Source organism: Mizuhopecten yessoensis, unplaced genomic scaffold (assembly GCF_002113885.1).
Source record: "Mizuhopecten yessoensis strain PY_sf001 unplaced genomic scaffold, ASM211388v2 scaffold8789, whole genome shotgun sequence".
NCBI lineage: Eukaryota > Metazoa > Mollusca > Bivalvia > Pectinida > Pectinidae > Mizuhopecten > Mizuhopecten yessoensis.
Window position 1 is genome coordinate 106,350 of NW_018407722.1, and position 9,047 is coordinate 115,396.

A 9,047-nucleotide genomic window follows, 5' to 3' on the forward strand; every position below is an offset into this window, starting at 1 on the left:
GGGGAACCCCTGGAAAACCCACCAATCAGACGGCAGTATTCATGCACGTGATCAGACACGAAGCCATGCTTCCCACTTTATAATTCCTTCATGATCAGCCTTTCGTGTTTACGGACGTGTTTTGGTTGCTTCTACAGGGTTCCAACTGCTACTGGCGTTGTTGTACCGATAAATATTGTATCCTTTAATACTATGTTACTTTATATTGTTTCAATTTAGCGTTTTGCTTTATTTTGCGCCGTTTTGCGACCAGGCTCCGGCCACGTGTTCGCGTTTGACGGTTTGTTTACTTTGAGATGGAGACTCCTCCTTCTCAAAGGCGTTGTCCTGGGGGTCATTTATTTGAGGCTTCCGATTCCCACCCTTACTGTCCTAGCTGTCGGTCTTGCTCTCTGGAGCAGCCGTGTGACATTTGCCGTGCCTGGCCGACTCCTGCCGGTGGTTCTCCCCGCCCGCGAGGGCGTGCAGGTTAGTTGGGTAGGAGGGGTAGGGGTGGGGCGAGGTCTAGGGCTAGGCCTAAGCCCTCGGAGAACACCAGCGAAATTTCGACCTCTGTTGAGTCTTCCCTGGGGTTCGTTTCGGCGGTTTCGGCCCGTACCGGGGCCGCTGGGAAACAATTTGTTTCTTTGGACCCGCACCTTTCTCTCACCCCGCCTTCCGTTTTGTCGGTCGACGTGGGTGAGGGTTTTTGCTCTGTCCCGGTCACCACGGTGACTAGGGGACAGGGGGGCGGCCTTCTCTCTCAATTGTGGTGGGAGGGCAGGTGACCCAACATTCCCTTGGGAATGTTAAACAGGCCAGCCATGTTGTGTCCGCGGATGCTTCTGTTGGTAGCCTCCTGCCGGTCCGCTCCACTCCTGAGGGTGTTGGTGTCGGAGACCGGCCCCAAGCAGTTTTGTCTGCTCCCGGGGTTCCTTGCATCCCTGATGTAGCCCCTGGCGTGGTGATAGCGTCTAGCATGCCGTCCACCACTGTGCAGCCCGGTCCGGTGGTAAGTGATGTCTCGGCCTCGCTAGCCCCGGCTGGATTTTACGGTGGTGTGAGCACTGGTGTAAAAACCGATGCTCTCAGCTCTATCCCTTGTGCCTCCTCCCCAGGTTTTCCTATGGTAGGGGCCACCGCGGCTGCGTTTGGTTTTGCAGGTGCACGCTGCTCCCCTGGTTGGGCTTGTTTTACTGGCCCTACAGGTTTTGGCCCTGCTGTAGGTCAGTCTGGGTGGAGTTGGTCAGGTCAACCAGGTGTGGCTTATGGTGGCGGGTGTGTAGGTGGCCCTAGGTTCCCTACCCGCCCCCCCCCCCCCCAAACCGGTCCTGCCTCCGGTTTCGGGCATCAGGTTGGTGGCTCTATTTCAGGGTCCTCCCTGGATTATCCCACCTATTGCAGGCTGGGAATGGAGCTCATTGGGGTCAACAGGCTCCTTTTTATGCCCGGCCCCAACCACCGACCGCCTATGGGCAGTCTTGGGGTTTCTCCCAGCAGGGGGCTTTTCCNGCATTCGGTGATTGGTGTGTCGGACGGTCGATTGATCCAGTCTCTGCCTCTGTTCCCGTTGTAGCTGACTTTCTTTTGTCTCTGTTCAGGGACAAAGGTCTGTCTCCGGGAACTATTGCAGGCTATCGTTCAGCCATTGCTAGTGTGCTGGCTTTCTATGGTAGCAAGTCAGTGGGCTCGGACGCTTCATTGTCGGCTCTCATTAGGGGCTTCTACATTGAGAAGCCTCGTTCACGGCAATTGGTCCCTAGGTGGAATTTAGCACTTGTGCTAGATTCCTTGTTAAGGGCGCCATTCGAGCCCCTCCAGTCGACAGATCGGAAGTTTCTTACTTTCAAGACTGTGTTCTTGATAGCCTTTGCTTCCGGTCGCCGCAGAAGCGAGATTCATGCTTTCAGCAGATCTTCTTCTTGCCTTCGTTTTTCGGCTGGCCATTCTTCGGTCTCGGTGACCACTGATCCCTCCTTTTTAGCTAAGAACCAGGTTCCCGGTTTCACCCCAGGGCTTGTGGTTATCCCTTCTTTGGCTTCAACTCTGGATGGGGATTGTCCTGATCGCCTGCTCTGCCCAGTTCGGGCCTTGCGTTACTACTTGGCCAGAACAGAGGGGGGGGCGGGACACTCGTCTCGGCTGTTCCAGTCTCTCCAGCCCGGTCGCTCTGATATCTCTGCAGCGACCATCTCACGCTGGATTGTTCAGACTGTTCGAGCTGCGTATGAGTCGGCAGGGGATCAGTCCTTGCGGGTGTCAGGGGTTAGGGCTCATGAGGTTCGCGCTTTAGCTACTTCGTGGGCCTTATTTAATGGTTCTTCTTACGCTGAGGTCATGACAGCTGCTGTTTGGAGGGGTCATTCTACGTTTACGGAGTTCTATCTCCGATCTTTGTCGGGACAGTCTGACGGATTGTATTCTTTGGGCCCTCTTGTGGCTGCCCAGTCCGTTGTCTGTCCTCCCTCTTCTTTTGCATAAGCCTCATTATGTCTTCTCCGCGTGATCCGGAACGCTGGTCGTAATCAGGCTTTGTGTCACAAAAGGAAAGGGTATTTTGAATTTTTCCTCCGGGGGTATGGGTCCTATTGTTGGAACCCTTCATCGCTCCACGGAGACACCACTGCGGTAAGTCGAATTCGCATTATAATGACTGTGGTAACGTATTTTGAAATAGAATTGAGGTTTCTCTTGTGAAACCAATTTCTATTATAAATACTTACCACAGTCATTAGGTGAGTTCCCTCCCAGCCTCCCCTTGTCTCCTTGGCTCTCACTTTTTTGGGCTTTGGAATTATGAAGTGGGAAGCATGGCTTCGTGCCTGATCACGTGCGTGAATACTGCCGTCTGATTGGTGGGTTTTCCAGGGGTTTCCCATGGGGGAAAACATTCTTTATTTACGTATGTAAAGAGCCAAGTAAGGTTGGAATATGCATTATAATGACTGTGGTAAGTATTTATAATAGAAATTGTATGCAACCATGCTGTCAAGCGTGACGATACTTGATTATGGCCGGAAAGATTTCGCTTATCACTGGGAATAAGAAGCATGGAACCACCAAGAAAAACGTTGACGCGTCTTATAGCAAACTCGACCATTTAAGATTTTCAATAATACCAAATGTTAAAAGAATGGATCTCCATGGCTAATTTGTTCCGAAATTTAAAAAAAAACAGCAAAAGAAAAATGTGCTTATAAAACCCTATCTCACGTTTTCACAATTTTGGCTAATAGATATATATCAAACTAACCACGAATAAATAAATTCTAACAACAAAATTGTTCCTCTCGGTGACACGTAGTTCAATAACAAAGTCCACCAACTTGCGACGTGATTGTGATTGCTACAGATACAAGAAATGACAATACCCTTACAACCAGTAATATGTTTTCGTAAAAACCATAACATGTGAGCAATGTGCATGAATCTACAAAGTGGTATTTAACTATATAATGAGTATAACCACACAATCATTAGTTATATCTAGTATGTATTAGTATAACCTTACAACCACTAGTTATATTTAGTATGTATGAGTATAACCATACAACCATAATGTATATCTAGTATGTATGAGTATAACCTTACAACCATTAGTTATATTTAGTCTGTATGAGTATAACCTCACAATCACTAGTTATATTTAGTATGTATGAGTATAACCTTACAATCATTAGTTATGTTTAATATGTATGAGTATAACCTTACAATCACTAGTTATATTAAGTATGTATGAGTATAACCTCACAATCACTAGTTATATTAAGTATGTATGAGTATAACCTTACAATCATGAGTTATATTTAGTATGTATGAGTATAACCTTACAATCATGAGTTATATATAGTATGTATGAGTATAACCTTACAATCATTAGTTATATCTAGTATGTATGAGTATAACCTTACAACCATTATTTATATCCAATATGTATGAGTATAACCTTACAACCATTATTTATATCCAATATGTATGAGTATAACCTTACAACCATTATTTATATCCAACATGTATGAGTATAACCTAAAATTAATGAATATGTATGAGTATAAACTTATCATTGGTATGTATGATTATAATCTTATAATCATCAGAATGTATAAGTATGACCTTACAGTCATTAATATGTATGAATATAATTTTCCAATCATCGTTATATACCGCAACAATGATCAACATGTATGAGGACCGTTTTACCCACTTTGGTTGAAAACAATATACTTTATCAAAATACCTTACGTTAACCGCCTCATCCAGAATTAACGTTTGATGCCTAATGCAGCAGAGATTTAAGTACATAATACAATAATTGTTGTAAAACAGCCTGATAGGCCTATATCCTAAGGTTATCATTGGTTTGGTGACAATACATCATAGCGTTACACTTGTAATTGTCACCTATTATTTTACAGGGACTGATGTGTTTACAAAACACTGGTCCGTATCGATTGTAAACATAACAAAATAGTATCATTAGCATTACACGAAGGTCAGTATTGATTACAAATTTTAAGCGCGTGAACTAATCTCCCGAATCCAGGCATCTCACAATACAATGCCGATAGAATGGCTACAATTAAAAGGTTCGTGATTTCCGTACTGACAAAAATCATGATAACGTATTATTTCCCTATTTGTCAAACGTTACTGTTTTTTATAGACAGGATAATATAACCACAGGGAATTTGAAATAAAATCATTCATACATGTATGTGATAAAACGTTTTAATTTCATTAATTACAGTAACGATGAAAAATAGTGTCTACATTCTGTCATGAAGGGCACACTTTTGTTGCCTGTTAAAGGCGACCCTAGGCAAGGAGAGAACTATTGGTCTATTTCTGTTGTACATGTATATATCGATATTTTCTAGTGTTGAGGCTAGACCCACAGTGATTTCTAACACCACTTTTACCAAATCGGTACGGTGTCTAACAATGGAAAGCAATGCGATGGCACGGGAGCTTCCAGGATGACTGTGTCAACACAGGTATAAGCTTTAGTCATAATATTCGATGCCAATGTTTACCATTTAAAAACTGTTTAAAAATGTAAAGGTTTTACAAACAATTTAAATGTCAGCATTCAGTGCGTTTGCTGTTTTGTCCGGAATTGACTAACATCTATATCAATAAGTGAAAGTAATGGACTTTTAACTAGAATGGATGAGTATATTACCAGTTCAGGCTGGTCCCAGCAGACGTACCTACGCTGATCTACATATTCAATCCGAGCAAATAATTTTGACGTTTGCGATAAAACAGTTTAACTATACTCAATACATTTACACTATTTGTATTTTAAAACAGAGCCCAGTAGTACAAATTCAAGTTCAATCTACCATGGCAACACTTTGAAAGCTGAAGCGCGACGATTACGTCCACCCCATTGTAGTTCACGATAGAGCTTACAGATCACTATCTAAAAAGGGGCAATGGCGACACTGATTAAAATAGTTTCAAGTTGTATAGCTCTATATTTCAATACTGACTGCATTAAACCTCAAAGCAAATATAACAGTAGAAATATGGGGAGAGAAAACAAGTTGTTTCTTAGAATTTATTAACGAACTTGTGGTCAGTTGTAAATATTTGTTGTAAAAAGACAGGGTGTTGATGATCGAAATATAGATGTATTATAAAGATATAGGGTAATCGGGTGCCGCATCCGACAACGCAACCTTTTATCAAGGCCGCCGGGGTTCTATTCCCCAATCGGACGTGAACAGGTATAGGGTCACCTGCCCAATCACTTGGGTTTTCTCCGGGTACTCCGATTTTCTATAACATACAGAACTCCCGCGCACTAACATCCGGGACAACAAGAGTTGAAACAGTTGTTTTCATAATTGTTATAAAATAAAGAAAGTCTATAATTAAAAAAATATAAATATCAACTCATATGAAACATTTTGCTATTTTAATTAGTATCACCAAAAACGTATCAGTATTTTGTCTATGTATCTATGAAATATGTTTCCTTTGACAGATGCCTACTGACTTGACTAGACACAGTGATTATTTTCTAAACTGACTCATGTATTGAGATACAAACATGTAGTGTAATTCAAACCAAGGCACTGCTTGCTATCCCTTAATTAGTCGTTGTACAACTGGAAGATATGGAGGATGAACAATCCGTCACACAAAAGGTTATTGGAAAATATGAGAAAGCTTTCGTGTATATGGAAATTAAGATGCGCCCTTTAACGTTTAATTACCTGTACCATTTCACCGTGTTATTGCAAATCTGTGATATGTAGATATGCCATTACATTGAGATTTACAGGAAGAACGGGACATCATTGACTTCAATGGAACTTTCAATACCAGCCGTTCTCAGCTCTACCACGCGAAACGGACATAACATATAGCAATCCTAACAGAACCGATATTGAATTAGTTCCCACAATCTTGTTTGATCGATACTTGAGTTGAATTTCAAATTTTGTCCATTGCCACACTGACCTAATATGTAATATAAACCACAGCGACAACTCAAAAAGACGGAACGAACTGAATCTCAACATTAAATAAGAAGTACACGTAACCTAGGAAGGGAGTTTGCCCAAACATACATTTATCGTCACCATGTAGACATGCATCGTCACCATGTAGACATATATCGTCACCATATAGGCATATATCGTCACCATATAGACTTGTATCGTCGACATATAGGCATGTATCGTCACCATATAGACATGTATCGCCACCATAAAGACATGTATCGTCACCATGTAGACATGTATCGTCACAATGTAGACATGTATCGTCACCATATATACTTGTATCGTCACCATGTAGACATGTATCGTCACCATGTAGTCATGTATCGTCACCATATAGGCACGTATCGTCACCATATAGGCACGTATCGTCACCATGTAGACTTGTATCGTCACAATGTAGACATGAATCGTCACCATGTAGACATGTATCGTCACCATGTAGACATTTATCGTCACCATATAGACATGTATCGTCACCATATAGGCACGTATCGTCACCATGTAGACTTGTATCGTCACCATGTAGACATGTATCGTCACCATGTAGACATGTATCGTCACTATAGAGGCATGTATCGTCACCATGTAGTCATGTATCGTCACCATGTAGTCATGTATCGTCACCATGCAGACATGCATCGTCACCATGCAGACATGCATCGTCACCATGTAGTCATGTATCGTTACCATATAGACATGTATTGTCACCATATAGACATGTATCGTCACCATGTAGACTTGTATCGTCACCATGTAGTCATGAATCGTCACCATGTAGACATGTATCGTTACCATGTAGACATGTATCGTTACCATGTAGTCATGTATCGTCACCATGTAGACTTGTATCGTCACCATGTAGACATGTATCGAATCACCTCATGATAAAAAATGCAATTTCTACAGCATAACCGCCCAGTAGAAAAAAAGAAGGTTATTCAAATGTGTTTGGCAATCACAGTGCATTACATGTACTTTAATGATGTATGTTACAGATCTATCGACCAAGACTAATATAAAAATATTTACACCAAAGTCTGGGATCATGTCATGAAATATCCCACAGATTGGGGAACGTGCTAGCTGTTTATAATTGATCTGTTTAGATGCACAGTAAAAAATATTCAAAGTTATAGAAGAATGTGTTGCCTCACTTGAATGGATAAATTTATCACCGATGCGAGAATATTGGATTAAACACAACTCTGTCTCAGAGTCATGACGTCATGTTTAGTAAAATATACGTACCAAGGTAAACTTGGACACACTATCTTACTGTTCATACTACTATCGTATACATTGTTGAAATAATATCTATATATAATCATCGTTACCATCCAACTAAATAGAAACATTAAAATACAGATAAAAACTGACTAATATATAAAGCTATTAAATGTATGTAATTTTCCGTGTCAAATATTTCAGGCGTATTTTGTATTTCTTGTGTTACATATTGCTGTCTGTATTTCATGAATAATGGAAAGAGTATACAGACATTATCGGAGGATGAAATTACTAGTGTATGACAGAATCTTTAACCAAACGTCAGGGGATTTGTATCGTTTGAGATGCATTGTTTATTAAACAGTAAGATATTATCTGTCCGGAATTTATTAGATAAAAATAATCCGTCACACTAGGATGGTTTCACGCGTCTTCAACGACAGGTGGGTTGCTATTGATAAGAAACCTAATAGCGGTAGTGTCCCCAAGTAGCCTGTATCGTCGCATTAACCGTGTGCGACGTCTAATGACGTAAGCGGGAATGTTGTTCCCTTCCTGCATTAATGCTTGGCGAGTTCTTGTTAGTTACCGGCTTATGTTGGAGACGTCGAACACACTTCCCACGACGTCCACACATGTTCTATGTGCGACAGACCTGGAGACTTTGCAAGCCAATCTAACAACAGACGTGACCCCTGCATGGTGTTGCGTTTTCTTGTAGGATAATGGCGCCTAGTCCATGACTCTGCAGAAAGGGGTTTCAATATTTCATCTCAATAACAGGTCTAGTCTATTTCACATTGACAAATAGCCTGGTGTACCACTGCAAATACCATCAAGATGATCTCGTTCGCGAACGTAACATTCCGCGAAACGTTTACTTGGACGTCGCCCAATTTCCTGCTTCCAGTCACTGTGGGTCAAGCAAAACATGGACTCATTTGGGAATAGAACATCCTTTCATTGGCCTAACATGACCAGCCATCGAAGGTGTGCTTGTGTGATAAACTCAGTGACGTCGTGCCAGTGCTGAAACCGCATAGAGCAGTCAACTCAATGTTATTGTTGACTATATCATATCGTCACTGAACCTTTTTTTGTGTACGATAACGTTTAACATCAATGCCTGATACTTTGATAACCAGTGGATATTTGGAACGATACAACGATATAACATTATAGATAAGTTGACGACACTTTTCTGTACCATACGGATCGTTTACCAAGTTACTGATAACGAACCTTTAGATGTTAATGTTTGCGTGCTGAAGCCGTGCACCTATAGACGGACTAACAGTGATTTCCAATCAATTTTAACGCTGAAAG